General features: G+C 62.1%; 1 long non-coding RNA gene across 1 annotated transcript; it reads right to left on the bottom strand.

Moving 5' to 3' along the window:
- Positions 1 to 4,375: 4,375 nt before the first annotated feature.
- LOC144377972 (uncharacterized) lies at positions 4,376 to 17,977 on the bottom strand. The gene is made up of 2 exons (XR_013439349.1): positions 16,813 to 17,977; positions 4,376 to 14,351 (listed from the first exon to the last, which is right to left on the bottom strand). It is a non-coding gene; the product is annotated as an uncharacterized LOC144377972 (long non-coding RNA).
- Positions 17,978 to 20,769: the final 2,792 nt, after the last annotated feature.

The following is a 20,769-nucleotide window of genomic DNA, read 5'->3' on the forward strand; positions in this document are numbered from 1 at the left end:
GTGTTCCTGCTGTCTGTCCCCTGCTGGGGGCCGCCTGGTTGCTCTGGGTTGTGGGGTCTTGGTGCTGCTGTGAACACTCATGCGCAGGTGTTTGCGTTCCCCAAGTGTCAAGGGGCAGGATGGCTGGATCTCGGGGTAGGAGAGTGCCCCGGGCACTGTCCTTCTGCCTCCCAGCCCCAGGGAGCTGGTGCTGCAGCTCCCCAGCACTCCGTGGGCCCTGGGCCCTTCTGCTCACCTCACCTGTGTGCAGAGGCATCTCATTGTTGGAATTAGCAATTCCTCGAGAGGAGGGCCTGGGCTCTTTTCATATGCTTATCTACCATCTGTCTATCTTCTTCCGGCTGTCTCTTCAGATGTTTTCCATTGTTAATCAGGACCTTTGTTTCCTTATTGCTGAGTCCTGAGATTTCTTTGTATATTTTGGACAAAAGTTGAGTGGTGAGTGTAAAAATGGACAGAGCCCTATATAAAGAGAGCCTGACCACCCCCCCTGGGCCTGCAGCCCACTACCCCGACAGCAGCCAGGCCATAGGCTGCAGCAGGCAGCCCAGTGGCCAGCACTGTGATGACCTTCCCTAACCCCTTCCCCTTCTCCCTCAGCCCAATCAAAGGAAGCCCACGGCAGCTGCGGCCACTTCCTGGGCCAGCAGCCCCGTCCACTTCTCTGGGCCACATCCCTGTCCGGCACCCCAGCCTCTCCTTTGTGTGGTGTCTGGCACAGAGCAGGAGTTGTTGATTCCTTTCTTTCTTTTTTGGTATTGGGAATTGAACTCAGGGGCACTCAACCACTGAGCCACACCCCCAGCCCTATTTTGTATTGTTTTATTTAGAGACAGGGTCTCACTGAGTTGCTTAGTGCCTTTCCAAGTTGCTGAGGCTGGCTTTGAACTCTCGATCCTCCTGCTCCAGCCTCCCAAGCTGCTGGGATGACAGGCATGCACCACTGCGCCCAGCGAGTTGTTAATTTCTGTGAAGTCCAGCTTCCCGTATTCTTTCAGGGATCATGATTCTGCACTGAGAGCTCATTGCTGAACCTGATATCGGTTTGAGTCTCCACACGCTGTGTTCCTGGAGTCTGTGGTGTTGCGCTTTCCCTCAGGCCCGGGGCCCTGGGTGAAGGCCTGGGTGCCATCTGCTGGAAAGAGCCCCACCCCAGCCCACCCTCCGCCCTCCACCCTCCACCCTGGGCCTCTGTCCAGACCAGCTGCCTGAGTCTGTGGGAGTCTATTTCTAAGGGATCTTTACTCTTTTCCATTTATAAATTTTATACCTTGTTGAGTTTGATTAATGTTTTTCTAGAATTCTTGCATCTATGTTCTTGAGAGATTGGGGTCTGGTTTTCCGCCTGGCGTGGGGATCTGGGCAGTGGGCCGCAGAGTGAGTCAGGGAGGCTCCTCTGCTTGGCTCTCTGGAGAGGGTGTGGGGACGGCACCACTCCTCCCTGAAGAGCTGGGAGCTGGCCAGCGGACACCTGGCCCGGCGGGTCTTCCAGGGAGTTATCACTGGTGGGTGCCGTCTCTTCAGCACAGGAGCCCCCTTTCCACACTCAGCTACCCAGTCACCTGCAGTTTGAAAACAGTCAGTGGAAAATTCCAGAAATAAACAACTTACAAGTTTAAAGTACGTGTCATTCTGAGCACTGTGAAAGCACCCTCATGCCCTCTGAGGTCCCGCCCAGGGTGCAAAGCACCCCTTCGTCCCGCGAACCCACACCGTAGACGCTGCCTGCCCGTCGTGGCGCGGTGGCCAGGGCCACCCGGAGTAGGTGCTCCTCTTCCCGAGGCGTCCTCAGAGGGGCCATCACCTGAGCTAGGCCAGATGCCATCAGTGACCTCCTGCCGGTCCATCTCCCTTCCCCACAGTGCAGGCCCCGGTTCCCAGGCGCTCAGCTCCTAGTGTAACAGGGGCCACACAGCAAGGGCCACTGCCTGGCATTAGGACACCCCACCCAAACAGCCAAGCAGGCTGGGGATGAGCACCCAGGGCATCTGCCCCACCCGTGGACAGGCCCTTCCTTTAAAAGGATCCTTGGCATGTGCTGAGGACCGAGGGGCCACCCTGTCCCCATGGCACGGCTGGCTGCCCTGTGCTCTGCCTGCCTCTCAGTTCCCACCTCCCCTGCCCGATGCAGGCCCTGCCAGTGGGCGCCTCTGACGGGTTTCCCACGGGGATGCTGGACGGAGTCAGTCCCTCCACTGAGGACCTGCCCCAGGCAGGGACCCAGGAACGCTGGGGGACAGCGGGTGGGGCTCTTGGCGATGGCTTGGCGACATCAGCTGGGCTTAGAGCAGCAGGGCATCTGCCAGGACCAGCGAGACTCCCGCAGGGGGCCCTGGTCATGGGTCAGACACCTGGGCCTGGGGCCGCCCACAGGTGGAGGAAGTACACGGGGGCTCCTTCCTGACCCTTGCCAGGACTGCCAGTGCCCTGGGACTGGACCCAGGTGGCTGGACCCTCAGAGCACTTGGCCCACTGGGCCCCCCCGGTGCCCATGCTGTGCCTGTCCAGCCTGCCCATGCTGTGCAGGAGGCTGACCCGGCCCTGCCTCCTGTTAGGCCAGGGACATGCTCTGGCAAGGAGCTGTGGTCACCTTGTCTAGTCCCTGCGCTGTTGCTGTCCCCCACCACCACGCGCTTCTGAAGGGCTACAGCCAGCCGCCTCTCCATCTGCTTCCCCCCCCCCCCCCGTGGCTGACCCTGGGCAGTGACGAGCCCGAGGTTCCATCTCCTGCCACAGTTACGAGGTGCCACCTGGTTCTCACCTGGCGCTGGTGGATGCTTCTGCGTGGGATGCGATGAGGCTCTGGCCATGGGGGTGGGGGGCGGGGGGCAGCTGAAATGACAGGAGAAGCCCGAGGCCCCACCCTTGCCCCTCACTGTGAGCTGATGCCTGGCAATCAGCTTGGGCACACAGAAAAGAGCAGCGTCCTGGGGTCGGGGACAGTGAAGGCAGCAAGAGCCTGGGCCTCTGAAACTCTAGACCACGGCAGACGAGCCCACCGTTGGACAGGGAGACTCGGGGCCTGTCCCTGCCGCAGGACCCAGATTCCAGCCAGGCAGTGACCTCCTCGTCTCAAAAGCCCTGTCAAGGTCCCAGAATCGTCCCTCTGGGCTGGAGCCACCTTACCACTGTTGCCAGGGAAATGGACAGTCCTGAGTGAGCCCCGGGTCCTCCCAGGAGCTAGAGGGGAGGTCATCAGGCCACCCTGCAGCTAGGTGCTAGGGTGGGGCAGCAGCTGGGAGGAGGGTCTGTGCAGGCTCTGCCAGGCAGCCGGCTCCTGGCACAGCTCTGGAGCTACGTTCTGTGACGCCCTCCAAGCCCTGGCACCTTCCGCCCTGCGGCCCTCCTGTCAGCCTTCTGTCCATGCCTCCTGCGGCTATGCAGGCCCGTGGGCCTGGCAGGGATGCCCCGGCGCGGGTTCCCATGCAGCTGTCAGAGTGAACGGGCTGGGGTCCAGGAAGGCTCACTGGGCCAGCGTCCAAGATGGTGGCCATCAAAGGCACCTGCCAGCTGGAGTTGGGCAGGCCCGCTGGGGACTAGCATGCCCACACGTGACCTCTTCATGGGGTCTGGGCATCTGACAGAGAAAGGCTCCCTACGTCATCCCATTTCTCACATGACGGCTGCTTCCAAGAGCAGGAAGAGGAAGTTCTGCAGCCATGGAGGGCTGCGTCCAGAGCCGGCATGGCCTCTCTTCCACCACATCTTTGGACAAAGCAGTCTCAGGTCACCAGTTTCAAGGGTGGTCAGAAATAGGGTCCTGAGTACAGGGGCAGTGGCCAGCTACACGGCAGAGCGTCGGAGGGCCCCTCTAAGTGTGCACGCTTGATTGCCTGTCAATCACACCTCAAAACACTGCTTAAAGTATGCTTTAAACTTAGAATTTGCCACCAGGAGGACGAACACGAGGACGCGGTCTTCTAGAACAGCAGGGAAACAAAAGTAAACAGCTCTCGAGCCAGAGAAGAAGGGAGGAAGCATAAATAACAGATGAGCCGCCAACACTCCTGCTGACAACAAACAGCGTCTAGAGCCCACGGTCCCCAGACGCTCTCTGCCCAGAGTCCCCTCGAGCAGGGAAGGCAAAGACACCTTGGGCCAACCCAAACAGTGAAAAAAGAGCTGATAGAATCAACACCGGGTAGCTGGAAAGGACTAAGAGGGACCAAGGGTGATTTGACATCGAGGAAAGACTGCAGACCCAGGGTGACCTTGATCGACTCTTAAGCAGCAAATGCTTCCCCATCCAGATCTGTAAAGGGAAAGCTGTAAGAAATACACAGCAGATCCCAAGACTCGGTTATATAAACCACATTGTTGAACTCTGTCAGGTCTATTTCATTTTTATTTTTAGTTATAGACAGACACAAGACCCTTATTTTATCTATTTATTTTATGTGGTGCTGGGGATCAACCCAGGGCCTTGCACATCGAGGCGAGCGCTCCGCCACTGAGCCCCAGCGCCCGACTCTGTCAGTTCTTGACTTTGAACAGTAGGGTGGGTTTGAATGAGTGGGAACCGTGGATGTCCTCCAGCTGCGACTGTGGAGTGTCAGGTTGACCTTGGTGTGGACCCTCGTGGCCCCCCTGGGGTCCTGCACTGTCCCAGGCTCCGGCAGGGGCAGCAGAGCAGAGCCAGCCAGTGGCCCTGGAGTGAGGTGGGTGGCATTGGAGCCCCCTTTCCTCCCTGGAGCCCAGGTCTCTTGTGGAGACTGGGGTCCCCTGTGTCACCCAGGAGGGGCTGGTGGCCGCTTCCCTGCAGCTTCAGGCCCTGGTGACCAGAGCTCCCACATGCTCTGCAGCTCCAGGGCTTTGCCACCAACCCAGATGCCTGTGTGGAAGCAGCGGGGGCCAGACGCCCACTGGGCCCCACACTTCTCCTCCCCTATGTCAGCAGAGACAGGAGTCATGGCCGTGAGAAGCCACCAGGGGCTCAGTCCCTATGCTCACCCCAGGGCACACCTCGAACCCACCGTGACCAGGGGCCTGCCTCGGCTCTCATCTGCCGTCTTCTCCAGAGCCCCAACCCAGACAGGAGCGCCACCTTCCCCTTGCTCTGCCTAGCACGGCCCCTACCTCCACCCAGGTCTGCCGGGACCCTCCCTCCACCCAGGTCTGCCAGGACCCTCCCTCCACCCAGGTCTGCCGGGACCCTCCCTCCACCCAGGTCTGCTAGGACCCTCCACCACATGATGCACCTGGCACAGACCTAAGGTGACACCCTCTCACTCTCTCCCAGGCCTCAGCCTGTCCCCACCCAAGCCTCCTGCTTCCCTGACCTGCGACTGAACCAAGGCTCAGTGTGGGGGGCACAAGTCCCCAGCCGCCACCCCTACCAAATGGGGAAACTGAGGCAGAGAGGCTGAGGGACTTGGCTGAGATCACTAAGGGAGCTGGAGCCAGCATCCAAAAGGGGTGTCCTGGGACACCAATACCAAACGGGAGCCGGGGCTTAGAGGCGCAGATCCCTGGGTACCTCACACCAAGCCTGAGAATGCCCACCCGAGTCCTTCATTCCAGTTTGAAGAAAAGCAAAGGTCCCGCCCTGAGGGGGCATCTGCACGGTGTGTGCCTGTGCACGCGCATCCGTGGGTCCCTGTCATAGGCGTCCATGTGGGCTGTGTGTCTGTCTGTCTGTCTGACCTGGGCCTCCAAGCCGAGCTCCGCCCTCCCCTGAGGCGGCCTAAGGGATAGATCCCCCCCACTTTGTCCCTGGCTTAGCTGCCCGTCCTGGGGGTGAGGTCCCTCTCCTGCTCTTTCTCCGCCCTCCTTGGCCCAGGGGAGAAGAGGGCCAGCAGGGGGCAGCCCCCGCTGGCCACTGTGCTCGCTGGGCTCGGGTGCCAAGGCCTCTTGGAGGTTGTGGGAGGGAAAGGATGGATTTGAAACCTTAAGTATGGCTTTGGAACCAACTTGGCACCTCAGTGACAGCCTGCCTTGTTCCAGATGGTTCCGTGCAGCTCGCGGTTGTTAGCATGCTAATTTATTCTGACTCATCCTGCGGCTCAGTGGGGCTGGCGCTCGCTGGGTGCCAGAGCAGGGCCCGGGGCTGACTCTCAGCCGAGCGCGCCCTCCCAGGACTGTCACAGCCGGTGGGGGCTGGCGGGGTGGCCCGGGTGGCACTCAGCAGCAGAGCTGACGCTCCCAGGGAGCTGTCGCCTGGGACAGAACTGTCACGCAAGGACAGGACACAGGGCTGGGGACATCCGAGCTGTGGAGTCCCTGGCAGATGCCTGTGCAGCGTCAACCAGCCTCAGAACAGGAGCCTGCGGGAGCCACCGCTCTCCCCAGGTGTCCCAGGGCTGGTGGGGCTCAGCACCACGTGGTCAGCAGGAGAGGAAGGGGCAGCCAGCCCAGTGGGCACCCTACCCATATCTCCTGTGTCACCTCCCCTGGGCACACTTCCACATGGCTTCCTACGCCAAGGCTGCAGCTCTCCCCAAGACATTTTCTGGCCACCAGAGTGGGCTTGCCTATGCCAGGGGGCTGGCAGTGCCAGGGAAGGCTGCAGGAAAGCCAGCCTGGAGAGATGGCTGGATACAGGAATCTGACAGGCCTCCTCCCAGCAGACCAGGCTGAGCGCCCACTGCCTTCAGCCGACTGTCCAGCCCACCCCCAGGACAGTGGGAGGTCTCTGCCCACTGAACAAACTCCTCTTCCCTGTCCTGGACTGAGCTGGCAGACCCATCCCGCAGAGGGCAGGACACTGGCCCCTGACCTCAAGACCCCTCCTAGACTGGGATCGCAGTGGCTGCAGCTGGCCGCCAGGAACCCTGGGGAGTGTCTGTGACCCGGCCAGGTCCCCTCTGGCTGTCCCTCCTGCCTTCAGAACTGGCCTTGGCCTGCACACTCTCCCCCCCACCTCTGCCCTTCACTGCCCCTCACTGCCCCTCCCCTGCCTTGGGGTCCCTGAGCCAGACAGATGGCAACTCGACTACAGCATCCACAGCACCGCACTCACCTGCAAGGCCTCACGGGCCCCGGGCAGGCAGCGGCCAAGTGCCGGTCAGCAGGGTGCAGGCCTGGACCCAGAGTGCTCGGCACCTGTCTGCACCTCCAGGGCCGCTGACATGGAGTCTCTGTCCAGTCCCCGGGAGCCTCCGGGTGGGAGGAGGAAAGCAGGAGGAGGGGTGAAGGGACGGCCACTGTGCTGTGCATCCGCAGCACCTGGACAGAGCAGGCGCTCCCCTCCCTAGGACGAGGCCAGCTCAGGCCACCACCATGGGTCAGAGAAGGTGGCCTTCCATCCAGCTGGCCAGGAGGGGCTCGGGGTGTGCCTATGGCTGGAAGCACCCTCTTTCTCTCCAGGTCCTGGTTGAATATGTTCCACGTGACAGAGAGAAGCTACGTCCCCAGATGCCAAGGACCTACAGGGCAAGGAGACCAGTGTGAAGGGTGAGTGTGGAGGGTCAGGTCGGAGAGCAGCCTCGCTGGGCAGCTTTAGCAGGGCCTCGGGGAGCGGCACCGTGGGAGCCTCGCCTGCCAAGCTAAGGGGTGTGGGCCAGGGAGCCAGGGGGGGTCCTTGGGAAATGGCTCAAAACCATCAGGGCGTCTTGGTAAGAGGCATCAGGCAGCCATGGGGGCCTCCTCCAGGAGGGGCTGCCTGTGGTGGGGTCACCTGTTTTGGTCCTGGCCACCTGCCCCCTAGGTGTGTGGAGGGATCTCCCATTTGACCAGCTGGGTGAGAAGCGCGTGGTGGGGGAGAGCCACGAAATCCCTGCACCAGCAGCAGCACTGAGAGCCCCAACACCAGGGGTGACCGTGTCCAAGCTGGTCTCCCCATAACTGGACGGTTCCCCTGCTCAGACTGAAGACTGTTCTGCCACCACAGAGCTCCCAGGCTCCACGCGTTTTCCAAGCCTGGTTCCCAAACTCCCCGTCCCTTCTGTGAGCTGCCCCATCCCTTCTCTGCCTGAACAGCCCACAGTGGTGTCTGTGGCTCGCAGGGAGGACTCCTGAAAGCTCAGGTCTTGGTGGCAGGCGTGGAGGGCAGTCGGCTAGGTGAGTCCCCTGCCCAGCAGTGAGCAGGGCATGGAAACCCTGGCACTCGGAGGGAGGCGCCCTGCCCACTGTGGATGCCCAGGGAGGAGCCCTGAGGACATGCACCCTGGGGCGCTGACCAGGCAGGAAAGGGCCTGCAGGACGTGGGTGTCAGGGTGGCTACAGCTGCCAGCAGGGGTCACGTGGGGCCAGAGGACACCGAGACCAACACCAAGCAGGGTGGACCCTGCAGGTTGCCACCTTGGTGCCAGCTCAGAACACTTCACATGTGTTGCCAACTCAGTGACCCTAAGAACTGGGGGCATATGGGAGGTCCAGCTCAGGGACCTGGGGATGAGTGGGGCTCTGCCCTGCATCAGCTCAGGGTCAGCCCGAGGCCCCTGCCAGGCCTCGCTAATTCCTGAGGGCAAAGGAAAGTGCATCCCCGGGACGCCCCACCGGCTGACCCCAGCACTGAGCTGGCCCAGGAGGCCCAGGCCCCTGCCACCACTGCCCAGCGCCTCGCCACTGTCCTGGTGAGTGCACCCCAGCCCCAGCCCCGGCACGGCTTTGATGCGTCCCCGAGAGCGCAACCACAGCGAGCGGCACAGCTGCGCTGTCCCGATGGGGGTCTCCCGGGAACACCAGGCACGCGGCTCGGCCCGCAGCCGCTTCCCTCCTCCTGAGACCTGGAGCCTGAACCCCGGAGCGGCTGTGCGCCCCACCTGTCCTCTAGGGCTCACTCAGCGCCCCTCCCAGTGCCACAGAAGTGGCGCTGCCTCACAGTCGCCCAGGCCACGTGCTGTCCCACGGCGCTCAGGCTGCAGGACCAGAGAGCACGAGGTGGGGGCTGCCTGCTGAGGTGGGGACGAGCCTACCAGGTCCCGTGGCCTCCAGGCGCTGGCAACGGGGCTCTCTAGGCAGCCCCCCAGGAAGAGCCCCACTGTGAACGGCACCCTGGCCCCGAGACAGAGGCGCTGGCTCAGCTGGCCTTTGAGGGTGGGGGGCGGTGACTCCACCGCAGAGCAGCTCACCAGGCCCCACTTCCCGGGCAGACAACCCTGATGACCAGGGGCGTCACTGGTGCCCAAAAGGTGGGACAGATGGGAACTCTGTGCAAGGTCCTGTGGGAGAGTCCAGCAGGTGTCCATCGCAGGTAGCATCTTCACCTGGCTTACGTTGGGCACAGGGGTCTGTGACACCTGACATGGGACACAAGTGACCCAGAGGTCCAGGTGGTCCCAAGTGGCCCGCTCACCCTCAGGTGGGCAGGAAGGGCCTCCAGAATCTCCCAGGCTGGCTCTGAGCCTGTGGAAGGGAGGGGCTGGGCCCAGCTGTCCCCCCCACCCCACCTACCCTCCCATGTGGGGTTGGCAACCAGGCCCCCAGCCCCTCAGAGGCCTGAACAGTGCCAAGCGAGACTGTCAAGCCTCAGGGTGACCCCTCCAGGGGCTTGCAGCGTCCCAGGAATTACCAGGCCTTGTCCCCTGCCGGGAAGGCACTCTCTATCCAGGAGGACAACCCTGGGCTTCCGGACGGTCTAAGAATGTCCATTGCTCCAAGTCACCATGAGAAAGCACGGCAAGGGCTGAGTTCCACGCACCCGCAGGCACCCTTACTTAATAGTAATGAAACCAGCCAGCCTCCCAGCTGCTCCGCTGCTGACCACCAGGGTGCCCAGGACGAGCAGTGCCCCCACCAGCTCCAAGCCTCACTCCTCTCTGCGTCTTTGGTTCATGGCAGGCCAGGGGGCAGGTGGATGGTGCCTGCAGCCCAGAGGAGGACCCAGCTCTGTCCCCTTCCAGGTGCCGGCTGTGCCATCGGTGGCTGGTGGCTCAGGGACAAGTTCATCACTTCCCACCCACCCAGGGCCATTCCATGGCCACAGGAACTTGCTGGGAGAAGAGGCCAGGGGCAAAGGCGGGCACCGGCCAAGACCAAAATCCTGCCCTGTGGCCCCAAAAGTAAGGGGAGGAGGCCAGGGCCCAGGAGCACAGCTCTCAGGAGGAGCAAGGCTCCAGGCATGTCCAGCAAGACCTCCAGACTGGGCGCCACCCTGACTGGCAACCGGTCACCACGTGCTCAGCTGACACGCAGTCGGAGCTGGGTGCGCGACTCCAGTGCGTGCCTGCGGTCAGGCCTGCTCCAGGCTCTGCTGCGGAAAGGAGGGAACAGGAAGGAATCGGAGGCAGGTCCTCCCTAGGGCAGAATGGAGAACTATGGGTGTCCTGACCAGAGCCACCTGGGGTCCACTCTGCCTTCTGAGGTCACAACCTGCAGCCCCTAATCTTGTTCCTGGCAGCAATGCAGCCTCCTAGGCACAAAGGATGCTCGGCACCCCTTGAAGCCAGAGATGGCCGAGCAGCACGGCACTGGGCCAATGGGATATAAGTAGAAGCACTGAGATGGAGCAGCCACCTTGCAACCATGAGGCAAAAGGAGGACGAAACCCACTTTAAGGAGAGTGGAACAGAAGGAGCCGGAATCCCTGGGGCATGATGGAGACCCCACTTCCACCCTGAACTGCGACATTCTCCAGACTTCTTGTTACATAAGACATAGAAAACCCTTTTGGTGAATCCATGTTAAATCAGGCCTCACAAAGCACAAAGTTCAATTTATTCCTGATCAATGCACCCAAGAATAATGGATGCTAAAAGCAAAACCAAATAAGGCCTCTAGTGCCATTTTAATTGGGCTCATCTGTAAGGGACAGATCCAGGACCTGGACCTGCGAGCTCCTGGACACGTAGAGGATGGCACCTGCCTGGCCCTGAGGTCAGGCCCAGCTGCCCACTCGAGGGCAGGAGAGCTGTGTCCCTTCAGGGGACATGTCCCATCACCAGGGCTCAGCTCTCTCCTGTCTCTCCTGCCCACAGGCACCCTCCTTGCTGGCCTTCCCGGCTCTCCGCACCTGGGAATCCAGGTGTCCTGGGCAGCACCTGGTCTTCACTGCGCTTCCCATCCTCTTTCACACCAGGACCGGCCAGCAGCTGGGTCCAAGTAGCCCTCTGCTCATCCTCACCAACTGCATGGAGCCCTGCACTTCCTGTGGCCTCCACAGGAGGCCCTGGGACCCAGCTACCTGGGGGAGTGGCCGAGGGGTGACAGGAGTGAGTGACGAGTGTCAGTAAGGGTCAGAGGGTGGGTCAGCTGAGGGAGGGCCAGGCCTGCCTTGAGCGGCCTCCAGGGTGACCTGCGGGCTGTGCTCCCTCCTCTTGCCGTCTGCCCTCCCAACCACCATCTTCCCCTCTCACCAGGCCACACCGCCTGCTCCACAGAAAGGTCCAGTCTCTGCTGGTGGCTTCTGTTGGTGACAGGGACAGAGGACAGAGTCCAGCTGGGGGCATCCTCCAGGCTGCTCTGAATGGCTCCTAATGACAGCCACCCTGTCCTCAGAAGAGCAGCCCTGCCCTCCAGGCCCGCGGGGTCTCCCTGTGCCTGTCCTGCCAGTGTGACAGCAGCAGAGAAGAACCTTCCAGAAGAATCTGTGTGCCAGGGAGTGTCCAGAGCCCAGAGGGGCTGCAGACGTCCCTCCACCTCTGGCTCACAGGCAGGGCTCCTTAGGACACCGCCACACAGGGTCCTGCCAGCCACAGGCCTGCCTCTGGCTGGGGAGGACCTGACACATGCCGGGGGCACTCAGGCCACAAAGCACCACCTGAGCACGTCCCCCACAGGCCTGCTGGCCACTGCCACCGGCCCCCCATCTGCCATTGCCCAGGCTTGAACTGTACCCCAAGCTGATGTGCTGACGGCCCTGTCACCAGCCAGGCACTCCTGGACAGCAGGGGCCCAGTGGGTGGTGCGGTCAGGGGAGGCAGGTGGCCCGCCCTCCTGTAGCTCTCTGCTCCCCCCTGAGGTCAGCAGGCTCCCTGGGCACTCGTCCCTGCCACGGTGCTCTGCCTCGCCACAGGCCCGGCAACAGGCCGGGCAGCCAGGGTCAGAAGCTCTGAAACCATGAGCCAGCACTGAGCCCCTCAGGGACACGGGACGAGGACAGAAAGCTGACTGACCCCCGACCAAGGTCAGACCTTGGGGCCCCTCCCCCGACGCCAAGGAAACCCTCCCTCAGTGACAGCTGACCCCGGTTCCACCCTGGTCCCCAGCAGGTCAGCCACGCTGCCGGCAGCTGACCCTCCGAGCCACCAACATGGGCCTGGAGTGGGACGGCCCGTCTGCACCCTCCCATGCCCGTCTGGGGGCTTCAAGGAGGCCACTGGACTTCATCACCATGTCTAGCTCCCCCAGCGGAGCTGCCCAGGCCTTCCGACTGGCCCTGCCTGCCCTCACAGTGTCACCAGGTCTGCCCCTGCCACTGTCCACAGGACTGACGGCAGGGGCGGGGCCAGCCTGACTGCAGGCCCATGCCCAACGCTGCCTGCTCTGTCCCCTCCAGTGAGCAGGCCCCATGCTGGCACCCAGCAGCCTCAGCAAGTGGAGCCTGTGTGGTCAGCGATGGATCTGACTGTGGGTCGCGCCCTTGGCCCGACAGCTGCTCCTGAGAGGTAGGCCTCTTAAAGGCCGCGCTCTGCAGGGAGTCAGTGTCCACTTCCCTGGGCACCAGAGACACGGGCTTCGCAGGGCCATGCCCTGCAGCTGGAAGGCTCGGTTGGGGGAAGAGGGGACAGCAGGGGTGTCTCCTGGCCCACAATGGACAGAGGGGAAGACTCACCACTCCACCAACCAGCAACGCCTGGCTCCTCTGGGACGGAAGCCGGTGCCATGGGACCCATGTCCTCCCTTCTCACAGGAGCCTTGGGACGCCATGTCACACCCCTCTTAGAGGAGACTCGGGAGCAGCTGGCCGCGGAGCGGCAGGGGTGACCATGGTGGAGAGGCTGGTCTGGCGTGAGCTCCTGTGTTGGAGGCTCATTTCAGAGGTCTGCACTCCAGGGGGATCTGAGGCCCCCTGCGTGGGCAGGAGCCCCAGCCTCAGTGGAACTTCCTGCAGCTCTCCGGGCAGCAGCCCCTTGCTCTGCGCTGAGCCCTGGCTGGCCTCCCCGCCCACCCTGCCCAGCCCCACTGCAGGCCTGGAGCGAGCAAGCCCCTGGGGCTGCCAAGCCTCCAAGCAGTCGCCTGCTGGCTGGTGGGAGACCACCGGGGACTTCATCTCTCCACTCTCCTGGTCCCTGGTCTCTCTTAAGTTGGGTCTGAAGGTGCTGAGGCTGGAGGCCTGGCGGGGCCTCCCTGCGTGTGGCTGCAACGCCATGTGATGGTGGCAGATCTCAAGGAAGGGGCAGGGGAGCTCTGTGTCCACAGGGCTGCCACCCGGCAGTAGCATCCTGCAGAGTGGGGGCTGCAGGGGCTTCCTTCGGCAGATGGGCTTGGAAACCGAGCACCCAGTGGTCCCTCAGGGCTCCGCGGCCACCTCGACCCGCGTGGCATGCGTGAGCTCCTCTCCAGGTCCCTTACCACACCTAGCGCCCTGAGGATGCCACTGGTGGTCCTTACAGGTTGTGTCAGGGAAGGACGACAGGAACAGAGCCTACGCCTTTTCTTTAAAAGTCTGGGATCCTGGATTGATTGAATCCACCTGGGCAAAGCCGGCGGCTGCCGAGGGCTGATGGTAACGGCAAACACAGACCGAGGGTAAGAGGAGCTTCCAAGCCCAATGGCAGAATAAGGTAAGGGAGCTCACTGGTGTGGACTGACGGATGACCTCCCAGGAAGGGCCTGTGGCCAAGTGGCTCCACGCAGGGACTGGCCCAGCAAGGGAGCCGCAAACATCTCAGATCCCAGGGCCCTGGCCTGCATGTGGCAGTGGCCTCTGAGGACGCACTTGTCAGCTCCAGGGAAGGGCTGCGGGGGAGCTGGACAGGGCGAGGAGGGAACCCCAGTTCTTGAGTCTGCACGTGAGACGTGGCCTGAGCTTGCTGGCACTTTATCTCAACAGACACCTGAGTCAGGGCTCAGGTGTGAGGTGTCCCCACAGCTTGTGTGAGACAGTCCAAGAATTGTCCAAGGTGAAATGACGAAATTGTGAGCGCTGAAGCCTGCTCAGTGGACTGATCCACTGGAAGATGACCCTAGGGGCAGGCAGGGTGTGGCCTGAGGAGCGTCACTGGGGCGTCCCAGCCGGCAGAGCTCTGTTTCCTGGTGCCATGTCCTGAGTAGCTTTCCCCGTCACGCCCCTCCGCCGTGATGCTCTGCCCCACCTGGGCCCCGAGCTATGCAGATGACCACGGACTGGACCTCTGAAACCACGCGCCAAAAGAAAATTTTCCTCCTTCCAATTTTGTTCTTGTCACGACTTGTCACAGGGATGACAAGGTGACTAAAACAACATTCCTCGGCTCTTCAGGAGGCACAATGGCCAACCCTGGCTCCGGCTTCTGAAACAGGTCTCCAGGATCTCGGGGAAGTGGGTGGCCCTGTAGGGGGTGCGACAGTGCCTGGGTGAGTCTGGAAGCTTCTGTCACGGCAGACAGTGAGGGCGCTGCCAGAGACATCAGATTCAAGCCACAGAGGACACAATGGCTTCAAAGAAGGGCCATGGGACCACATGAGCTGCCCCCCACCGGGCTGGCATGTCTAGACCCACAGCAACCCCAAAACAAACACCGGCCGGCCGCGCGGTTTCCTTCCGAGGGTGCTGGAGTCCAGCTCTCTGACCCCGTGAGTCCGGGGAGAACCGAGCTCCGCCCACTTCCCTGGGTGAGCTGAGCCCTTTGGGTCCCGGAGCCTCTGGGGGGACTCAGCTCTGGGTAAAACCAGACGCGCTGAGGGACCAAGGCAGGGGAAGCTGGAGGTCTCCGTGGGCAGCTCCAGGCAGGGAGCCCACAGCGCGAGGAGACAAGCAATGCTGTGGGACCCCCGAGCTGACGCCGGCACCGGCCCTGAGCCCGACCTGGAGACAAGCGGTGACAGGCACCACCATGCGGCCAGCACAACTGGACGGAGTCTCTCCTGGACAGGCAGCTGCTTTTAAAGCTGGATTGTGCCATGGAGAAAAGGAGCCCAGGGACAACCCGAGCCGCCGAGCACAAGGGCCCCGCGGCTCCCGCCACCCCGTGCTGCCCGATGCCCTGGCCCTTCCTTGTGGAGGGAAACTTCCCTCACCCGGGTCACAGCCAAAATCAGGGCCCTAGACCCAGCCTGAGCCACCCAGGAGGACCCGTTAGCAGCAGGTCATGCTGGGCAGGAGGGAGGCTCCTCAGAGTCCTGAGGACCAGGGTCTGACCCTGCGGGGCCCAGCAGCCCTGGGCATTTGGCCACATCCTTGCCCCACCCCTGGGCTCTGGGGAGAGCTGTCCCCACTAACCAGCGGCAGCTGCCCACCCCACTATAATTTACAAGGCAGCTGGAACACAGGATATTTTTAATAAAAATTAGGTACAAGCAGATACAGGGGATTAATAGTTGTGTTATGATTTTATAGTTCTCCATATATGGCACCGTGGAAAAGACAATCAGGGAGTGCAGCCATTTCAGGCAGATAAAATGGGGCATTTATTTTTAATGGAAAGAGAATTTCAGAGCTCACCCAGCCGTGGAGAAAGCACTGCTATGGGCTTCGTGGGAGGGAAAAAGAGGAGGCTGGGGGCTGATGGCCAGGCCTCCCAAGAGCCCCTGAGGGGAGAGGCTCCTGGGGCTTGCTGGGAACAGGGGAGCATGCACCGAGCTGGGGAGCGGGAGGGGACGGCAGCCCATCAGATGACATGAGGCCCCCCCTGCAGAGAGGCCCAGAGGGAGCCCCTCCCTCCCGCTCGGGGCCCTGGCGCGTCTCAGCCTCGGTTTCCCCTCCTGGGCTGAGCTCTCTGGAAAGGTGGTGCCCATCAGCCCCGGGGAGGGTTGGCACCCGCCTGCACGGCCTCCGCTCCTCTCCTGGGCAGTGGGAGTGGACGGACAGGCTGCCTGGAATCACCCTCCGCACGCAGAGGTGAGCTGCTGGCTCCCTTCTCAGAAGCCAGGGAGCAGCACCGTCCAGGCGTGCCTGGGCCAGGGGCTCCGGCCACACTCAGGCTCAGGGGTGCCCCCAGGTCGCTGCCACCTTCTCCCCTGGGGTTTGTCAGCAGAGGCCGGGTCCATCCGACCTGCAGGGCTGGCTTTGAATCCCGAGCTTGAAAACCGCTCTATTGACAGGAAGGAGCCCTGGGGCGGCTTCAGAGCCAGGGGCTGATACAGCTGGAGCCCTGCCTGGCCTGCTGGGACAGAGCCCACCCCCAGGCTCCCACCCCCTCCGGGAGCTCTGAAGGGAACAAGGGGCAGCAGCAGCAGCAGGGGGGTCCCCTGGAGATGGAAAAGCCACACCTTGGCCAGTTTGCAGCTCCAGTGCCCGGCAATCTCCTTGGACCCCAGAGCACCCTGTCCAGCCTCCTCCAACATGGAACTTGTCCTTGGCCTCTGAATCCTGCGCTGTGTGGGCTCTAGCAGAGGACGGGCCAGGCCCCTCTCCCCAGGAGTGGAGACCGGAAGGCATTTCCCTCAGGGGCTCCCAGCCCCGCTGCTGAGAAACCCCAACCAGAACATGGCTAAAGGCCACAGGGAGCTGGAGAGGGTGGTGGAGGAAGAGCAGGGGAAGGGCCTGCAGAAACCCCTCGGTGGAGCAGGTGCCTCTCACCTTTCTCACCTGCCCAGGCGTGATGTCCTGAGCCACCACCAGGAGGCAGGCCCTGGGAGGCTGTGGTCTGTTATGTCCACCCCGCTGGCCACTCATCCTAGAGATGGGCTCTCTCAATTGACGAATTGACGCCCCCCAGCTCCCCCAGAATCCCCCAGAGTCAAAGAAAACCACAGGCTCCACTGTAGTTCCCAGAAACCTGGCCCAGAAGCTCCCGGGTGCTAGGAAACCCCTCCCTAGCCCCAATCAGGGATGGGACTGGTCCTCCTCACCTCAGGTCCCATGTGACTCCTGGAGACAGCCCCAGGCAGCTCAGAGAGAAGCAGACACAGGAGCTGGAGAAGGCCAGGTGACAGCTGCTTCCTGAGGTGCCCTAGCCCCTCTTGGAGTCCAGCGGGCATGGAGGGGCAGCATGCACCAAGCCTTCCCCACCCCTCCTCCAGGGACACACCGGGGGCACTGCAGGCAGGAGTCCAAGAGTCCAGAGTCCCAAGCTTTTCAGGAGTGAGCCACCAAGAACACTGGAGACCACTCCCATAGCCAAATTTGGTGGAATCTGTTCAATTCTCTTGGCTTGGCATGTCAAAGTCACCAAACTGAAAAGCCTCTTAGCAAACACTGGCTCCGTAGGGATGTGAGCTGGGAATCACCAGGGCCCCGTTCAGGAGGGGTGCCACGAAGCACATCAGGGGACGTGAACCCCGGCTCAGCACAGGAGGTGATCCCAGGCTCAGCACAGGAGGTGATCCCAGGCTCAGCACAGGAGGTGATGTCAGGCTCAGCACAGGAGGTGATATCAGGCTCAGCACAGGAGGTGATATCAGGCTCAGCACAGGAGGTGATCCCAGGCTCAGCACAGGAGGTGATGTCAGGCTCAGCACAGGAGGTGATCCCAGGCTCAGCACAGGAGGTGATCCCAGGCTCAGCACAGGAGGTGATCCCAGGCTCAGCACAGGAGGTGATCCCAGGCTCAGCACAGGAGGTGATATCAGGCTCAGCACAGGAGGTGATCCCAGGCTCAGCACAGGAGGTGATGTCAGGCTCAGCACAGGAGGTGATATCAGGCTCAGCACAGGAGGTGATGTCAGGCTCAGCACAGGAGGTGATATCAGGCTCAGCACAGGAGGTGATGTCAGGCTCAGCACAGGAGGTGATCCCAGGCTCAGCACAGGAGGTGATGTCAGGCTCAGCACAGGAGGTGATCCCAGGCTCAGCACAGGAGGTGATATCAGGCTCAGCACAGGAGGTGATCCCAGGCTCAGCACAGGAGGTGATCCCAGGCTCAGCACAGGAGGTGATATCAGGCTCAGCACAGGAGGTGATCCCAGGCTCAGCACAGGAGGTGATGTCAGGCTCAGCACAGGAGGTGATGTCAGGCTCAGCACAGGAGGTGATCCCAGGCTCAGCACAGGAGGTGATGTCAGGCTCAGCACAGGAGGTGATCCTAGGCTCAGCACAGGAGGTGATGTCAGGCTCAGCACAGGAGGTGATGTCAGGCTCAGCACAGGAGGTGATCCTAGGCTCAGCACAGGAGGTGATGTCAGGCTCAGCACAGGAGGTGATATCAGGCTCAGCACAGGAGGTGATCCCAGGCTCAGCACAGGAGGTGATCCCAGGCTCAGCACAGGAGGTGATATCAGGCTCAGCACAGGAGGTGATCCCAGGCTCAGCACAGGAGGTGATGTCAGGCTCAGCACAGGAGGTGATGTCAGGCTCAGCACAGGAGGTGATCCCAGGCTCAGCACAGGAGGTGTTGTCAGGCTCAGCACAGGAGGTGATATCAGGCTCAGCACAGGAGATGATGTCAGGCTCTGCACAGGAGGTGATCCCAGGCTCAGCACAGGAGGTGATCCCAGGCTCAGCACAGGAGGTGATCCCAGGCTCAGCACAGATAGACCCAGGCTCAGCACAGGAGGTGATGTCAGGCTCAGCACAGGAGGTGATCCCAGGCCCAGCACAGGAGGTGATCCCAGGCTCAGCACAGATAGACCCAGGCTCTGCACAGGAGGTGATCCCAGGCTCAGCACAGGAGGTGATACCAGGCTCAGAGCAGATGAACCTAGGCTCAGCAGCAGTGGACTCTTACGTCCCCCACTATCTTGCAGCCTCTGGCCTAATGGGATGGTGGCGTGGCCTTTGAAGACTCAGGTGCCGACCAGCTGGGCCAAAATGCTCCTAGGGGCTGGGCAGGGACAGCCAGCACGCAGCACCAGCCCTCACCTCTGTTCCCCAGCCAAGTTCATGGTCCTGACATCTGAGGAAATGGGTCGGCTCCTCCCACGGTTACCATGTGACCCCTAAGGACCCTCGCTGCTTGGTCCTTAAAGTGCAGATGGGTCAGTTGACCTCAGAGCATGTCTGAGGGCTATGCTCCCCCACGGGCTGGCCCCTGCAGGCCACCATGCAGGCTCACCCCTCCAGCCCAGGGGTGCCCAGCCAACATCAGCAGGAGGCAGCTGGGGAGGCAGTGAGACGCCAGGCCACGCAGCCCCAGCATGGTGGGGTGGGGTGGCCGCAGCCAGGTGGAAGGCAAGGACGGAGCTCAGCAGGGGGCCCTGGGAATGAAGCATCCATCAGCCAATTAGTCAGTCAACAAAAACAGAATTTACCGGTGAGCCAGCGCCAGCAGAGGCCGCCCGACACCATAGCCACCACAGAAGTGGAGGCTCCTACTTTCTAAATCACACAAATTAATTTAGAAATCAGAGCGGCTCCTGCAGCTAGACTGCAGATTTCAAAACAGCTTAACAAATTACCGAATCCCCTTTAAGAAGACAAATTATTCAGCTCCTCCACCGCCTGGTTAATTATGCATGCGCTTTGTTAGGCCTCGTTAAATATTCACTAGCTGTGGCTTTGCACTTGTGACCTGAAGCCGCATCTCCTTGTGGGTCAGCAGTGCCCCTCACTGTCCTAGCAGCTGGGACGCTGGCCTTGGGACCCGGGGCCAGGGCCCCCTCCCCTCTCAGCAGGGGCGGCCTCCCTGGCGCAGCCCACCCCGGCAACCTCAGCCGCCCAGGCCTTGCCCAGCACAGAGCAGACCCCTGCGCCTCTGCGCTGCTGGGTGATCCAGGGCAGGGACTGGAGGCCTCTCGACTCCCCCAGCCCATCTCCCCACATTTGGCCTCCAGGTGTCCATGGGCAGTGACCTCCCACCAGGCGGCCACAGTCTCTGTCCCTCTCCTTTCAAGACAGACACCATGTCTTCCAGGCCCAAGTTGAGGCCGTCCCTTCCTGGCCATGCCATGCCCCACAGTCAGTGCCGCCCAGAGAGACAGGGTCCCTGCCCAGCTCGTGCCACACCGTGGGTATTCAGAGGGTATGGGAGACCCCAAGGGGTCCAGGCCACCAAGTAGGGCCTTCTTCAGAGAGATTCTCAGGGCTCCTGCATGACCCTTGGGTGGCCCGGGACACCACTCCCCTTCCAGAGGGGCTGAGCCCTCATCTGTGCCCACCGCCCAGGAGTGTCATGGGAAGCTCTGCTCCCAGACCTGGTGGCCTGGGGGCTCAGTGTGCCTGTACAGGGAGTCCCAGCTGTCCCTGGAGCCAGTCCTACTGCCCTAGGTGCCCCTTCCTCCTGGGCCTCCAGTGTCCTCCACTTGGACAGTGAAGAGAGAGTCAGAGTCGGGCAGGAGGAACCCAGAGGCCCCAGCCACCAGGGCCACCTCCTCCTGGAGCCCCTGCTCTGCCCACGGGGCCCCCGGCTGTGGGGATGTCCCTGCTCTCCTGCTTCACAACAGGAACCCCTGACACTACACGGCTGGAGACCAGCGTCAGGTGTCTTCAACGTTCCACCTAATTAGGTCCACATTAAGAGGGCCAGAAAGGACGAGACAGCTGCTGCCAGCCAGGGCCACCCACACTGCCCCAGTGGGCCCCGGGAGACAGGACGGCACCACCTCCGTGCTCCAGGCACCCCCACGGCGACCCACACTCTCAGCTCAGAGGAGCCAGTGGCTCCCAGCACACTCACAAGTGCACGCACACACATGGGCCACACCCTCGAGCATGCTCAACCACGGGGCGGACACAAGCTTGCACACCCCCACAGGCACCCACATGCCCATGCCACACACGGCGCACACTGGCACCCCGCGGCATGCAAGCCTGTACGCCCATGTGCACATGGCCACCTGGAGGCCCCAGCACGAAGCAGCACTTGAGCCCAGGAGGGAGGGGCTCACCCAGCCTCCCAGCAAGTGAAGATGGGCAGGCCAGCAGGCAGGGTG

Source organism: Ictidomys tridecemlineatus, chromosome 5, assembly GCF_052094955.1.
Source record: "Ictidomys tridecemlineatus isolate mIctTri1 chromosome 5, mIctTri1.hap1, whole genome shotgun sequence".
Classification (NCBI taxonomy): Eukaryota; Metazoa; Chordata; class Mammalia; order Rodentia; family Sciuridae; genus Ictidomys; species Ictidomys tridecemlineatus.